The sequence below is a fragment of the Ovis canadensis genome, chromosome 4 (genome assembly GCF_042477335.2).
Source record: "Ovis canadensis isolate MfBH-ARS-UI-01 breed Bighorn chromosome 4, ARS-UI_OviCan_v2, whole genome shotgun sequence".
NCBI classification, from domain to species: Eukaryota; Metazoa; Chordata; class Mammalia; order Artiodactyla; family Bovidae; genus Ovis; species Ovis canadensis.
The window spans coordinates 54,232,202-54,249,238 of NC_091248.1; positions in this window are offsets into that span (position 1 = coordinate 54,232,202).

Here is a 17,037-nt window from a genome sequence, read left to right on the forward strand (position 1 = left end):
ACCATCTGAAGTGATTTTGGAGCCCAAAAAATAAAGTCTGACACTGTTTCCACTGTTTCCCCATCTATTTCCCATGAACTGATGGGAACAGATGCCATGATCTTCGTTTTCTGAATGTTTAGCTTTAAGCCAACTTTTTCACTCTCCTATTTCACTTTCATCATGAGGCTTTTTAGTTCCTCTTCACTTTCTGCCAGAAGGGTGGTGTCATCTGCATATCTGAGGTTATTGATATTCCTCCCGGCAGTCTTGATTCCAGCTTGTGCTTCTTCCAGTCCAGCGTTTCTCATGATGTACTGTGCATAGAAGTTAAGCAAGTAGGGTGACAATATATAGCCTTGACGTACTCCTTTTCCTATTTGGAACCGGTCTGTTGTTCCATGTCCAATTCTAACTGTTGCTTCCTGACCTGCATATAGGTTTCTCAAGAGGCAGGTCAGGTGGTCTGGTATTCCCATCTCTTTCAGAATTTTGCACAGTTGATTGTGATCCACACAGTCAAAGGCTTTGGCATAGTCAATAAAGCAGAAATAGATGTTTTTCTGGAACTCTCTTGCTTTTTCGATGATCCAGGGTATGTTGGCAATTTTATCTCTGGTTCCTTTGCCTTTTCTAAAATCAGCTTGAACATCTGGAAGTTCACGGTTCACATATTGCTGAAGTTACTAAAGTTCAATTATTTAATCAGCTTCCTGTATATCAGAAATGAATACTGATTTTCAGTATTAATTGTCACCATTAGAGTGAACCAAACAGGTCTGTAAATTCTTTTAGAATTGTCTCATGATTAAGTATTTTGAGTCATCCATTCAATCTAGGGAAGATCCAAATATAAAGGCATCCCTTAAATTACAATAAGTTGTCCTTTCCTGATTTAAATACAGTGGGAATAATTCTTTATAAGATTTACAGATCATTTCCAAATAAGCCTAGGATATTTAAACAATTTGAAGACCTTGGAATATCTTTCTGTACACAACTTCAATTTTCAACAGTCTAATCATTTATTTATTTCCCTTTTGTCACTGAAGTTTGCTCAGTGTGGGACTCTAGTCACAAAGCTGGCTTGACAGACTGCTTACATCTAATTGATAATTATCATATCCAAAATGAATTTCACTTTCCCTAGAAATGAAAAAGAAATTCACTATACTTTAAATGGAAGAAACTCGCTAAAATTAACATATAGTTTGCAAAAGTTTTATAAAATCAATTTAATTTAATTCAACTTGCACTGATGTGGACCTACCTTCAAATTACTTATAGTATCTAGACAGCATTTTAATAATAAGCATGCTAACTAAAAGTGTCATTATGATAGTAAAATTATTTATCAACAAGGATAGCTGTCATTTAATCATTGGCATTTACATATAAGTATACTAGCCTTTTATGCATGATGTTTTATTTAACAATCAAAACAACCCTGCTAGTTCTATTAGCAAAGAAGTAACTGAGTCTCCAAAAAGTAAAAAAAAAATCTTGCCCCAGATTTTACAACTTCTTTGTGGCTGAGTCAAGATTAGTTAACAGGCCTGCCCAATTGGAATGGGTAAAACCTTTACATATTGCTATATACCCCTCTTTCTGGGAAACAAAATTAAAGTTTGATTATTAAATATGAAAAATTTTATTTACTTGACAAACTTAAGATAATCTCAAATCAAGTATTGTTCACTACATTTTTTCCCTAAAGTAGGTTGTTTTTGGTATAAGAGTTGGACCATAAAGAAGGTTGAAACCTGAAGAACTGATGCTTTCAAACTGTGGTTTTGGAGAAGACTCCTGAGAGTCCCTTAGACTGCAAGGAGATCAAACTAGTTAATCCTAAAGGAAGTCAACCCTGAATATTCACTGGATGGACTGATTCTGAAGCTGTAAAGAACGAACTCATTGAAAAAAGACCCTGATGCTGGGAAAGATTGCAGGCAAAAGGAGGAGGTGGCAGAGGATGAAATGGTCAGACAACATTATTGATTCAATGGACATAAATCTGAGCAAACTCTGGGAGACAGTGACAGACAGGGAAGCCTGGCATGCTGCAGTCCATGGAGTCGCAAAGACTTGGACATGACTCAGTGACTGAACAACAACCACAATTTGTTTCCACATGATACATAAATCACAATCTTTAGAAACATGTGTGATTGTGTGTGTGTGTGTGTGTGTGTGTGGTAAAAATGAAGACATAAACCAATGTGACTTTTTTCTTCTGAGTTTGTATAATGCCCTACAAATTTAGAGTCCACAGGACTCTTAGGTATCTTGTGGACAAAGGCATGCCATTTCTCTTCTATAACTACTAGAATGGCTATGATAACTAAGGTAGAAATAGAGGTTAAATTTAATATTTGTGCCAACTTTAATAATATTTTCAGAATCCTCAGGGATATGACATTTAATTATGTGAGATTAAGGAGAGGAGCACACAGCTCATAAAAAGCAAAAATGTAATAAGCCAGTAATACATTCCACCACATTTGAAAGGAAAATAGCCAAATCTTAAAACATGCACCCTTTTAGGTGGGGTTTTGATGAAAATGCATCTCTAAGGCATTAGGCAGAAGTGATGTTAAAAGTTTCTTCTCTTAATTATCTCATTCTTTATGGCTTCAATTTTATGATAATAAAATATTCTTCTAAAGAAAAAGAAATATAGGTTTGCTGTGCTAGAATAAGACTGTAATCAGCTTAGAATGCATGAGTCAGACTGTGTATCTAACTGAGATTGTGTTTTCTTGATGCTTTATAACCAAATGGACTACTCCTTCCACATCAGCTTTTGGCCTGCCTCTGTAAACCGTAACTGTAAGAATTAAGAGAAAAATTGTGAACTCTCAGATACATTCCACAACATTTCATAAGTGTTCTGCCCTTTAAGCAGACTATTTCATATATCTAGTAAGAGTTTTCTTTCATTGTTTGTTATTTGCGAGCACACAGACACATGTACTTCCTGCCTCCTGCCTCACACACACCACATATACACACCAAAGGGAGGAAAAAAAAACAAAACAGATCATTTATGTATTCTAGAACTCTTCTACCACCAAGAAATGTTGGATAGCACTGAGGACTGGAAAATAATCAACTTATTAAACTTTTTTTGCAGATAAGTAATATTTTTAAAAATTTACTTAAACTGAGCACACACTAGGGAATTAGGGATTAATCCCTCTTTAAACGACTAAGACTAATTTTGAAAGTGGACAGCAGTGAGAAGTGATCAGTTCAGTTGCTTAGTCGTGTCAGACTCTTTGCGAACCCATGGACTGCAGCACGCCAGGCCTCCCTGTCCATCACCAACTCCGAGTTGACCTCATGTCCACTGAGTTGGCGATGCCATCCAACCATCTCATCCTCTGTCATCCTCTGTCGTCCCCTTCTCCTCTCACCTTCAATCTTTCCTAGCATCAAGGTCTTTTCCAATGAGGTAGTTCTTCACATCAGGTGACAAAATATTGGAGTTTCAGCTTCAGCATCAGTCCTTCCATTGAATATTCAGGACTGATTTCCTTTAGGATGGACTGATTGGATCTCCTCACAGTTGAAGGGACTCTCGAGTCTTCTCCAACACCACAATTCAAAAGCATCAATTCTTCGGCGCTCAGCTTTCTGTATAGTTCAACTCTCACATCCATACATGACTACTAGAAAAACCATAGCCTTGATTACACAGACCTTTGTTGGCAAAGTAATGTCTCTGCTTTTTAATATGCTGTCTAAGTGAAATGAAGTCGCTCAGTTCTGTCCGACTCTTTGCAACCCCATGGACTGTAGCCTACCAGGCTCTTCCCTCCATGGGATTCTCCAGGCAAGAGTACTGAAGTGGGTTGCCATTTCCTTCTCCTGGGGATCTACCTGATCCTGGGATCAAACCCAGGTCTCCTGCATTGCTGGCAGATGCTTTATCCTCTGAGCCACCAGGGAAGCTGTCTAGGTTGGTCATAACTTTTCTTCCAAGGAGTAAGCATCTTTTTATTTCATGGCTGCAGTCACTGTCTGCACTGTTTCCACTGTTTCCCCATCTATTTCCCATGAAGTGATGGGACCAGATGCCATGATCTTCATTTCCTGAATGTTGAGCTTTAAGCCAACTTTTTCACTCTCCACTTTCAGTTTCATCAAGAGGCTTTTTAGTTCTTCTCTTTCTGGCATAAGTGTGGTGTCATCTGCATATCTGAGGTTATTGATATTTCTCCCGGTCGTCTTGATTCCAGCAATCATGATTCCATTTGTGCTTCATCCAGTCCAGTGTTTTTCATGATGTACTCTACATATAAGTTAAATAAGCAGGGTGACAATATACAGGCTTGACGTACTCCTTTCCCAACTTGGAACCAGTCTGTTGTTCCATGTCCGGTTCTAACTGTTGCTTCCTGACCTGCATACAAATTTCTCAGAAGGCAGGTCAGGTGGTCTGGTATTCCCATCTCTTTCAGAATTTTCCACAGTTTGTTGTGATCCACACAGTCAACGGCTTTGGTATAGTCAATAAAGCAGAAGTAGATGTTTTTCTGGAACCCTCTTTCTTTTTCGATGAAAAAAGCAAGATAAGTGATCAAGGGACCTGATATTTCCCAAGTAAGTCTGTTAACTACAGATCCTTTAATGTAAAATAACCCATTTCAAATCACACACACAAACAGAACATATACAATTTTGGCTGCTATCTAAAGAATGCATTCATATTTCTTTTCTAGGAATTAAACTACATGGCTGTAAAATTGGCATCTGTGTAAAGCATTTTTAAACATCAGTCTGAAAGAAAAAAAGAAACACAGCTGTTGCTGTGTGATATTTATGTATATGTGTGTGTGCATGCAGGTGGTGTAAGACAGATTATACTCTATAAATTACCTAGAAATAATGCAAATATTCAGAAAGAGTACTGGACCAGGAGTGAAAAGACGATCCAGGTTCCATTCCTGCAGTTTTATGTACACAGGCAGCCATTTAATTTCCTTGCAACTCTGTCCTCCAGTAAAAATCTGTTTGAAATTCTGTCTTCTAAAATTCCAACTATGTGAGTTTTACATTCTTATGATCTTTTTTTCTTTTCTAGTCATTTTTGATGGTACTACTGAATAGGAGAAAATGCAGTAAAGACATCCAGTAGGTGTTAAAACACAAAAACAAAAAGAAACAAACAAGAACTATTCACACCTTACAGGGTAGTTACAAAGTAGTTTCAAAGACACGTTCAACCAAACTTAGATTATTACCTTAAAATACCACTGTTCTAGAATTAAATTATGTATAAACTCCCTTCATGACTCTCCCCAACATCTGTTTTGATTGAGTGAAAATTAATCATAAAAGTATGAAAGGAGAAGCTTTGGACATTATTAATGATAAATGTACAAAAATTAACTATAGAAATTTAGAACACAGATATTTTATAGAGCAATGGAAGTTCAAATCAGTGTGCTCTCACTTGTGCATACTTTTCACTCATGTTTGATGATGTAAGATTCTTCTATTTAACACCTTCTTCATAGAATTTTCCACCAAGCTAGTTAATTCTACTCTGTGAATCAAGAAAGACTGAACTGTAGCTTCAGTAGTCAGTTTACCTAAAAATAGCTATGATCTATTGCCCTAAATTTTTGCATCTGAAGAAATAAACAAACTGCAGTTTAAAGTCTCTATAGGTTAAATTTGTATAACTATTTTCCTGGAAAGAACAGGATATTCAGACTTATAAATACATATATGACACACATATATTCATACATATTGCATAAATTAAGTGCTAAGATTTTTCTCCAAATTATAAACCTGTTTCACATTTGAAAAAGACTCCAAATTCTGTAACATTTGGAAGCAAACAACAATAAAAGCCAGTTAAAAATACCCTGTGCCTTGTTCTCTGATATTAAGAAATACCTTTCTAATGAACAATGAATACTTTACAGTTATTCATTACAATAATTAATAATCATACTACTACAAAGATTCCCAGATTATACTCAATGTACTGTCAAAAATCTAAGGAGTTATCAGATACAATACATCTGTTCACTGTTGAAAATTCCAATTCATATAACTGTATTTAAATGTAAATTATTTAGTTTATAAATTTGTTTTTATAATTAAAAAGTTTAATTATAAAATTTGTTTAAAAAAAAGAAACTTAAGTACAGAGCCAGCTATTTTTAAATCAGGTAATCATAGTGAGATCAATATGAAAAATATCTACATATAAATAAAGTATAAATAGAGGTATTTAGAATTTCTTATCTTTTCTTAAGAGAATAAATATATATTTATATCCAAACTTCATAATAGCATATATTATTGAAACATTTAAATATATGTGTATCATTCACTCAAAAATATTTTTAATGAGCTTTTTATATTAGAATCATTTTAGGTTTACAGAATTAAGGTGAAGATAGTATAGAGATTTCCCATCTATGCCACACCCAAATATCTTACATTAGTGTGGTACAATTAATTAACCAATATTGAATCATTGTTATTAACTGAAGTCCATACTTCACTCAGATTTCTTCAGTTTTCCCCTACTGTTCTTATTGATTCCAGAATTCTATCCAGGACACTAGATTACATTTAACGGTCATGTCTCCTTAAACTCCTCTAGCCTATGACATTTTCTCAGATTTTCTTTGTTTTCTGATAACTTTGAGAATTTTTAGGATTTCTGGTCGGATTTTTTTTTTTTTTTTTTTTTTTTTTTTGTAAAATGCCCCTCAACTTGCGACATGAATACACAGGAGTAATTTTGTTTTAAGGAGGAAGACGACAGAGGCCAACTGCCATTTTCATCACATCATAGCAAGGGTATAGTATCAGCATGAGTTATCACTTATCACTTGTTAACCCTGATTAGTTTGATGTAATGTTTGTCTGGTTTTTCCATGTCAAGTTATTCTTTTGATTTCCACTTTTCATACTGTACACTTTGGAAGAAAGTCTAAATGAAGTTAAAACTTTAAGACTGAAGAATTGAATAGCTATATAAATTATTTGGAATTATTTCGAATGGGAGATTTATCTACCCTACATTTATTTACCCTACATTATTCACTAGCTAGCTGATTAATTAGTTTATATCAGTATAAATTTATGGATATTTATTTTATACTTTGGGTTATAATCCAATACCACTTTACTTATTTTCTTGCTCAAATTCTTCCAGCTTTGGTCACTGACAACTGTTTTGGATGTCCCTTATAGCCCTCTGATAGACTCCATCATTGCAGGTTTTAACATTTATGATCATTTCCTTAGTTTCTGGCACACAAAAAGATCCTGTCCCCCATCCTAGACTCAGTTATTTCTACAATGAGCCCTGGTTCTTTTCACTGAAGAATGGTTTTATAAACAAAGATCTAGGTGCTGGATAGCAACAGAGATTTAAAATGCAATTTTAAATGTTTGCCAAATATTTTAATCATAAAATTAATAATAAAAGTTTAGTTGCTATCCATAAGCTTTATTTATATAAATAATACATAATTATTTAATAATTTGGAATTGCTATAATTTTCACCTGCTCTCACGTTGTCTAAAACAAACCCCTCAGTGTGGTGAAGAGCAGCAAAGACCTCTAAATATAAAGGGAGCTTCTTCAGTTACCCAAGAGCATGTGGTTCCTGGAACATTTCCCAGGAGTGATTATTTTAGAACACAATCCAGTGACATAGGCCTTTAGATCACAGATCTTGAGAGGCTGCCTGGGCCCTCTATGGATATAGCATCCTAGCACCCGGAATCAGACAAAGGAAAACACTGACAATTCTGCAGAGTCAAGTCTAATTATTATACATATATTCAGAGTTTATGCTTAATTCCCTTATATAGGTTTTTTGTTTTTATGAAACTTCTCATACACACCACGGAGAAGGCAATGGCACCCCACTCCAGTACTCTTGTCTGGACAATCCCATGGACGGAAGAGCCTGGTAGGCTGCAGTCCATGGGGACACTAGGAGTTGGACACAACTGAGCAACTTCATTTTCACTTTTCACTTTCATGCACTGGAGAAGGAAATGGCAACCCACTACAGCGTTCTTGCCTGGAGAGTCCCAGGGACGGAGGAGCCTGGTAGGCTGCCATCTATGGGGTTGCCCAGAGTCGGACACGACTGAAGTAACTTAGCAGCAGCAGCAGCATATACATCAGGAAGTAGTACAGTGGATATATATAAAATTAGTCAGAGTCAAATTTAAATAGTCTCATGGTATACTGGAATTGGAAACAATATTTTTCAAGTGTTTTATCAGAAATATTACATAGTTAAGAGTTTCTTCATAACAAGTTTCTTCAATTAAGAGTTTCTCCTTACCAAGTTAGTTTCTTTGCAAGCAGTAACTACGTGGAACTAGAAAGAGTACTGGCTTTGAAATTAGTAGCCCAGGGACTGACCTGGACCTCTGGACACTTTCAAGCTGGGTTATCTTTAATAAGTCCCTGAAACTCAGAAACTTTAGTATTTATAAAATGGAGGAATTGAACCAGATGATTTCAAAGTCTTAAGTTCTTAAATCCTATGGTACCAGTATCCTGAAAATTTGCAAGATATTAAACATGTCATTTTATGAGCAACAAGGAGTGTCACAAAATCACAAACACACACACACACACAGTATCAAAATTTTTCCTAACCTGTTGTAAGAGCCTAACTCCATTTTTGATGTTCAACTATTTACTTATTAACAAAAACATTTAGACTTGCACCCTTCCTTTCTCTGCTAATATACACACAGAAATTTTTTTATATTTTCTTTATATATACAAAACTAGTCACTGGTGGCTGGAGAAGGCAACGGCACCCCACTCCAGTACTCCTGCCTGGAAACTCCCATGGATGGAGAAGACTGGTAGGCTGCAGGCCATGGTGTCGCTTTTCACTTTCATGCATTGGAGAAGGAAATGGCAACCCACTGCAGTGTTCTTGCCTGGAGAATCCCAGGGATGGGGGAGCCTAGTGGGCTGCCGTCTATGGGGTCACACAGAATCGGACATGACTGATGTGACTTGGCAGCAGCAGCAGTCACTGGTGGCAAGTTTGAATTCCCCAGGCCTTGCCTTGGATGGAATCATTGTCCAGCCCCACTCATTAGCTCCCATGAGGGCCCAACCCTTTCCCTGCTCTTTGCACATGCCTTTCCACCCTGCCTTACACATACCTTTCTCTCTCCAGAAGTCCCTTATGTGACTAATAAACCTTCTTTCAAATTTCTTTGCTGTTTGAAGTGACATCAGCCTCCATGTCCAATCTTTTAAATGAGATAAGATCCCTTCCATCTCTGTGGAGAGATTACTAATGTGCTACTAAACATTACTTCATTTATCATTTAAGAAAAACTTATACTAATTCACGTGATGGAGGAGCCTGGTGGGCTACAGTCCATGGTGTCACGAAGAGTCGGACATGACTGAGCTACTTCATGAAGACACAATACTAATTCACATTATATTCTCAAAAGATGGCCCTGTCTCAGTACCTTGAAATGAGAGAAAATTTAACTTCCTTTTTTACTTCAGAAAAAGAGGTCATGACTTTATTTTCACCCTTAAAGTGTGGTGTAAAATTGTTTGGGGAATGTTATTCTACTATCATTTGGTTCAACTGATAGTTATCTTCTTAAAATGTATATAATTAATAGATGAAAATGCACTATGAAGAAGATTCTCTCAATGGAACTCTACTTGAGAAATTGCTCATGATCTTAGAAATCAATGTGTGTTAGTTGCTCAGTCATGTCTGACTCTTTGCAACCCCATGAACTCTAGCCCAACAGGCTCCTCTGTCCATGGAATTCTTCAGGCAAAATACTGGGGTGTTTTGCCATGCTCTTCTCCAAGGGATCTTCATGACCCAGGGATCAAAACTGGTTCTCCCACATCGTAGGCAGATTCTTTACCATTTGAGCTACCTAGGAAGGCTTCCCTGGTGGCTCAGAGGGTAAAGCATCTGCCAGCAATGCAAGAGACCTCGGTTTGATCCCTGGATCAGGAAGATCCCCTGGAGAAGGAAATGGCAACCCACTCCAGTACTCTTGCCTGGAAATCCCATGGACAGAGAAGCCTGGCAGAGTACGGTCCATGGGGTCACAAAGAGTCGGACAGGACTGAGCGACTTCACTTTCACTTTTCAGGAAGACCCTAGAGATCAATGAACAAGGTTTAATAAATGTTTTTGTTTATGCTTTTATTCAAGGTAAGGGCATAAAAACAAGAAGTTATGTCACATTACATCAATATGATTTTTCTGATCCTAGAATGCTATTCCATAGGGACAGAAGCACCATTACATGTTAATTTTCATTTCCTTAAAACCAATTGGGACTTATGCTAAATTTTTAACTGTAATGAGTTTACTGTGAGGAGAATCAAGGCTGAGGACCGCCACTTTTGAGGAACTAAGCATGCACTCATTCACGTACCCATGCAGCAATAGTGAACTGGTCTGCACAAAAGACAATAAAGTAAGAATAGGCATGAAGGAACAGTTTGATATTAGAGAGAAATGAATGCTAGAAGAGAGAAGTGAATGAGAAAGAAAATTGCTCTAAGACAATCAATTTCTGTTAGAGTCACTTTTATTTTAGTAATTTTCTTTCATTACCTTCTTTATATTCATATAATGAAAGTTATTTAGAGCTCCACTAAATGAGTTTTTAGTCCCTGTATCCAGACTAAGCTTCCCATCTGGTGCAGTGGTAAAGAACCTGCCTGCCAATACAGGAGAGTCAGGTTTGATCCCTGGGTTGGGAAGATCCCCTGGAGGGGGAAATGGCAACCCACCCCAGTATTCTTGTCTGGAAAATTTCATGGACAGTGGAGCCTGGTGGGCTACAGTCCATAGGGTTGCAAAGAGTAGGACACAACTAAGGAACCAAACATGCAGTCATTCAGCCTAAAGGCTGAAATACCAAGATAGCTGTATAGTATCAGCACAATGTTTGGCTATGGTGAGGCTCATGTGCATACTTATAGTCTGCAGTCTGGTATGAATTCTTCAATCAATAGAAAATGAAAATTGACCTTGCTTTTGGTTATTTGAAAATGTTTAAAAGTTTTTCCTCTGTTTTATCAGAAATATATAAAGAATTATAAATCTGAATTAATGAGCAATTTTTATCAAGAACTTTTAGGAACTAAAATTAAAGAGCAAAATTGAATACAGACCAATCTATTAGGCAATATTATACCTATATTAATAATTCATCATAATTTGAGTGATTCTGTCTAGATCCTTATGCTTTCAGTGTTCTATCGAACTCAGTTCTGCCATGAGAGGCTGATTAAAACAGTGACTCTCAGTGAGTGTCATTCTCCTGGAAAGTCACTAACACCCACAGGTTTGTAAAAAAACAATTGTTTCCTCTCTCTTAATCAGTCCAGTAAATGTTCTTGGTGATTTCAGTATGCTTGGAAATGATGCTTCCAACCTCACGTCACTATTTCCTTATCTCCTCCCTACCAATGATGTCATCCCCAACCTCTCTTCAGGCATCTACTTCCATGGTTACAAGATAGATTTTGCTAAACGCAGTCTTCACTTTTCCAGGACCTACCGAGTTTTCACTGTTTCTCACATCTGTTTTGCTCCTAAACCCTCCAGACACGTCCTTGGTTCCACGGTCCCTTTTTGTAATAACATCCTCAAACGCCTCCTCAACTTCCTTGCCAAACACTTTATACCATTATAAAGTCATGATTACCTGACATCAATTTTGCTCTTATTGCTACAGGTAATCCAACTAAACTTCCTTAGTCAGTCTGCTCCCTGACTCTCTATGATTTAATTTCATAGCTTCTCCTTCCCTCTCAAACACCTGGTAATCCTTCCCTTCTCCTTACTCTCAACCCATGAATTAGTCTCAGAAGCAATCAAAAAAGAATTGCTACATATTTTCCACTGGACTCTTATTACTTTAATGATTCTTAAAACCCATATAAGCCAACCTCTCTAATTAAATCGCACTCTTTTCCTGACTACCTGAAGATATCAGTTTTTCAGGAATCTCTATACTGAAATGTCAGTTTTTCTTTAATGATTTCCATAAGCCTACTAAGATGTACAGTTTAGTACAGTACCTACTAAGTACAGTATTTTCCATCTTAAATGTAAAAACAAGAAGTGACTGTTCAAAAGTTGCACATGAAATGCCTGAGGTCAATTTAATATTATATTTCTAAAGAGTAAATGAACAAATTCTTCAAACAATAAAAAAATAAGTTTTAGGAAAACAAAAACCAGCAGACTGTGAAAATTACTCATAACCCACCTCATCCTATGAGCACATTTTATATTTCATTCATATACCAATATATTTTAAAAGAGAAAAATAGAGGGTGATTACAAAATCAGCACTATAGAAATATAAGGCTAATATGAGAGTTAGATAAAGGGTATGACATGAATAATTTACTCATCATAAAAGGAAAACATCATATTCTAGCCCAATGCCTCTCTTTTCACGTTTAACTGAATAAGATTTTTTTTCCAGATTTTTAATATACACTTAGAATGATCTGTGATGTTGATCCAGTCTATGTACAATCTTGGTAAAGCAGTTTTTATTCTTATAGAGCTAGTTATCATTGTAAGTAATTGATTATAAAAATAAGAGATAAAAACAGATAGGGAAAAGTTAGCTTCTAGAATCTGAATTCAGAAGTTGTACTAATTGCTTGTTTTGCTTACTTATGTTTTTCTCTTACTTGTTTACTATATTATTTCCTCACATACATAATCTTTCTATGACAAACATAGCTAGGAAGAAAGATATATATGTTTGGAAATTAGCTCTGATTTTGTTTTGGACACTAATCAAAGAATTTGATTTATCCAAATTCCTTCCAAGAATATTTGACCTTTAAATGAATAATGTAGAATTCCATTCCATTTACACTTTCAAATGTATTTCATAACTAAATAAAAATGTAATATACTTTTATATTTAAAGTGTTCTGTATTGGGTGCTGACTATAAATAACACAAATAAGGATTTGTAAAATGTTTCTAAATGGATTTTGGTTTTTGGCTTCACGAATAAGGGATTTAGAAGTCACCATTCTGTCCTAACAACAAGAATAAAGCTGAACAGAACCAACTTTTCTTAGATTCATAAGAGAGGTGAAGACACAGGACAAAGCTTTGCCCCAAGACTGGAGAAACAGGTGAACATGTGGCATCATGCCTCCCTTGAGCAGAGATTCTCAGCAGAAGTAAAAACTGCCTTGCAAGATATTAAAACAAATTCTTTAGAAAATGATCAGTACCCTAAAAGCATGCCTTCATGCCCTCACCAGTCATCTCACCTTGCCCCCATAAACATCCTAACTTCCAACCACATGGATTCACTTTGCCTGTTTTTTTTTTATCTTTGTATGAATGAAATTACCCAGTATATTCAGTTTTTGAAAATCCATTGAGCTATATATTTAAGGTATTTTATTTTTAGCTTAGTTAATAATATTGCTCCTATACCAACTTCTTGGGTTTGGTATTTATCCAAAAGAGTTGAAAATTTATATACACACAAATATCTGTACATGGATATTTATGGCAGCTTTATTCATCAATGCCCAAGACAGGAGACCACAGAGATGTCCTTTAATAGGTGAATGGATAAATAAAAGGTGGGTACATCCAAACAATGGAATATTTCTCAATGTTAAAATAAATGAATATTCAAGACATGATAAGATATGTCCTCTGTCCATGGGATTTTCCAGGCAAAAGTACTGGAGTGGGTTGCCATTTCCTTCTCCAGGGGATCTTCCCAACCCAGGGTTTGAACCCACGTCTCCCACATTGCAGGCAGACGCTTTACTGTCTGAGCCACCAGGGAAGCATATAAGATATGTAGGAAACTCAAATGCATATTAATAAGTGAAAGAATAAACTTGGAAAGACTACATACTATATGATTTCAACTACTAAATGATATTCTGAAAAAGACAAAATCTTGGAAGACAATCAAATGATCAATACTTGCCAGAGTTTGGTGGGATAAAGACAAAGAGCACAATTTCAGGGCAGTGAAAATAATTTAAGAATGGTTCCATGTATTTATACATATATTTGTCCAAACCCACAAAATGTTCAACACCAAGAAATCTAATGTAAATATGGGCTTTGGATGATTAAGATATTTCAATACAAGTAATCAGTTGTAACAAATGCACCACTTTGTTGAGTGATGCTGTTAATGGGTAAAGCTGCACATGTATGAAAATAGTGAATATATGAGAAAGGTCTGTACCTTCCTCTCAAGTTACTGTAAACCTTGGCTCTAAAAAAAAAAAAAGAGAGAACGTAGACAATTTTTCTCTTTCATTTACAGGAAATATTAATCATATCTCTGGCTTCATCATTCTGTTTAGTGCATAGAAAAACTCAGAATATGCAATATGGTGCCACTTTCTTTGGCATATAGATTATTCTTAAATGTAAAAAGTTTCTGAAATATTAAATTTAATATTTACATAGTCTTTCTAACAATAATATTATTAAGATAGAATATTGACACTTTGAATAATAAAAATTATTTTCCTCATGAAAATTTAAATAATATACTTTTTGCTAGCATCATGTCATCATAAGTACCCACAGTACAATCTAAAACAGTGCTTGACTTACATCAGGAGGAAAAAAATTTCCGAGTAAAACTAAACACTAAAATTCAAATAGTTTAAGTGTATAAATCTTAACATGAACAGCTAGAAAAGAAAGTCAACATTTATAGTGTTTAAAAAAATCTTCAGTCACTAACTCCTAATTAAAAACTTTAAATCTTTTCTATAGGATTGATTACTTCAGAATGACTCTTTATATTTAATATAGCAGTTTTTCAGAGCTTTCATCCTACTCTAGAAACATAAAAGGATTTACCAGTCAGAGAATGATGAAAACTTTCAAAATATGGAGTAATGAGAAAGTACAATGCTTTAAGATGTTTCAGCTCTTTTTTTATCATACTTTGTGTTGTCTTCCTAATCACATATACCAACAAATAACCAGAATGCAATTTAAAATTAAATTCACTTGGGGTCTTTATATAAACAAAATATATCCATAATATAAACAATCATTTTATGCCAAATAGTCTAATACATTATTGCACATTATTTCAAAACAAACTTTACACTAAAAAAATCTGAACATAATTAAAGTATTGCTATAACTTTCAAGGAAGAGCTCCTTACAGTCGGAGAATATTAAAGACTTGATTGTCTAGACTGAAAAAATATCTAGTATGAGTAGCTGCATCCTCATGTAGGCTAGTGATTTACCTCTTTCTAATAGACTAGATATAACCTATAATTCACAGTATGCATTATAGATACACTATATAATTTCCTTTCAAGCATTTTTATTATTAATCAATTTGATTTCGGTACTGACCATCTGCTGATGTCCATGTGTAGAGTCGAGTCATCTCTTGTTTTGTTGGAAATGGGTGATTGTTATGACCAGTGTGTTCTCTTGACAAAACTCTGTTAGCCTTTGCTCTGCTTCATTTTGTACTCCAAGGCCAAACTTTCCTGTTACTCCAGGTATCTCTTGACTTCCTACTTTTGCATTCCAATCCCCTATGATGAAAAGGACAGATTTTTTGGTGTTAGTTTTAGAAGGGCTTATAGGTCCTCACAGAACCATTCAGCTTTGGTTTCTTCAGTGTTAGTGGTTGGGGCATAGACCTGGATTACTGTGATATTGAATGGCTTGTGTTGGAAATGAATAGAGATTATTCTGCTGTTTTGAGCAGGTAGTGTTGAGCTGTGGCCAAGCAGTCTAGGGCACTGGATTAAGGCTCTAGTCCCTTTGGGGGCATGGGTTCGAATTTCACAGCTGCCAAAGACTTTATTAAGGTTAAATAATTGTTTAGTACTAATTAACCAATTCATCTGTATGTTGATGAATTCACTTTATAATACACAATACTCCATGTGTGATTTGCTTCTAAAGCCATTAATAATATATTCATCTAAAGATTTTAACTTGCTGAAGACAAGGTATTCTAGTAATAGAATACAACTCTAAAATTGAGATTCTTTAATTTGTGATGGTATACAACTTCTAGTTATTAGAAACCGAGACAATTATTTGTATCAATTGTTCGTTACAACTGGGAACAATAAACAGCTTTTAATTATAAGACTGGTGCCTGCTTTCAACAATTGTCAAAATTAGACAAGTGTTACTACAAGCAAACTAGATCTAAATGTATCCCATATGTCTTGATTATAACACCAAAGAAAAAGAATTCTTAAAAAAGCATACTTTATACATGGCTTCATGCTCTACTCTTACTACCCCTTGAGCGTCTATTGTGATACTGAATAATGTTTTGGGATGGATTATAAAATGAGCTCATTATACTATACAAAGCCTATATCAGAAAAGATATTGAATTTCTTACTGGTTTTAAGTAGCTACAGCAAATAGATATGTCTAGAGAAATACCATTAAAAAGTTAAAATCATCTTCAATCTGATCATCAATCCACAGTTAATTCAATTACAAATTCAAAAATAATGGCCTCATTCACACGCAAGGCAGCATAAAGAACACTGGGACCAAATTCACTTTCAATTCCCAAACTGTCATTTCCAATACCCAAAGACCTGGTTATGGATTCCCTTTCTTCTGTCAGTTTTGTGTTCATGTCTTTGGCATAGGTTTTATTTTGTAATTTTTGACAATTTTTTGATTTTGCTGAAACAATTAAAAGTTCACATAGTCCTAAGCATAACAACTTAAATTTGAGTTTAGTTAAGCTCTTAAAGTAGTACATTTGGGGCTATCTTACAGCTATGTTTTCTTCACATTTTATTTTCCAAATAAGGTTTGTAAATAAGATAGAGCCTTTTCCAGAACACAGAAAGCCATTCTAAAGTAAATAAGTCAAGACTGTGCAGACTTCACAGAAGAACCAGACAACATAGTGATGCTTATTGACAAAATAATCAATTAAAGTTCTAGATATTTCTTAGGATATTTATTCTGTGGGTTAATTTAATAATACACAAGACAAGGACAAACAAAT